Below are 952 nucleotides of genomic sequence, written 5' to 3'. Positions count from 1 at the left end.
TCCTAAGGTGACACCCTAGGCTCCCACCTAAGGACGCGGTCTAAAATCACATCATTCTCTTTTTTTCCGATTCTTTATTCGTATAAATAAAATAAGGTTTGGTTTTTCCTACCTAGCCTAGCTCAATAAGGGGGAGAATGCTCCGTTGAACTTGATCTACACGTTCTTAAACTCAAACACACCAATTTTGGGGTGAACCGTCGTGTTTTGACCCTTCATCCACTCACCGTAATTTTAACAGTTTCGAATGAATAGAACTTTTTGCAAGGCTCAACGAAGGGCTAAAACACGAAGGGTTCACCCCAAAATTGATCTGTTTAGATTTAAGAATGTGTAGATCAAGTTCAACAGAGCGGATCACAAAAAAAGTTAGGAAATGATGTGATTTTAGGCCGCGTACTTAGGTGGGAATCTAATGTGTCACCTTAGGAAAACATTACCCATATATATATATATATATATATGTCGTCTTTTCCCTTCATCCACTCACCGTAATTTTAACAGTTTCGAATGAATAGAACTTTTTGCAAGGCTCTACGAAGGGCTAAAACACGAAGGGTTCACCCCAAAATTGATCTGTTTAGATTTAAGAATGTGTAGATCAAGTTCAACAGAGCGGATCACAAAAAAAGTTAGGAAATGATGTGATTTTAGGCCGCGTACTTAGGTGGGAATCTAATGTGTCACCTTAGGAAAACATTACCCATATATATATATATATAAAGAGAGAGAGACCTCTCGTTCATTGGGGGAATCGAGAGGGGATTTTGACTGTGGTCCTAACTGTAAGAAGGTTTGACCAAGTGGGTGTTTTGAGACAATCCTAACTGTAGGAAGGTTTGATCGCTCAATTTGTGGACCTCTCGTTCATTGGGGGAATCGAGAGGGGATTTTGACTGTGGTCCTAACTGTAAGAAGGTTTGACCAAGTGGGTGTTTTGAGACAATCCTAA

Source organism: Asparagus officinalis, chromosome 9 (assembly GCF_001876935.1).
Source record: "Asparagus officinalis chromosome 9, Aspof.V1, whole genome shotgun sequence".
In the NCBI taxonomy this organism is placed as follows: Eukaryota; Viridiplantae; Streptophyta; class Magnoliopsida; order Asparagales; family Asparagaceae; genus Asparagus; species Asparagus officinalis.
This window is presented reverse-complemented; position numbering follows the sequence as displayed.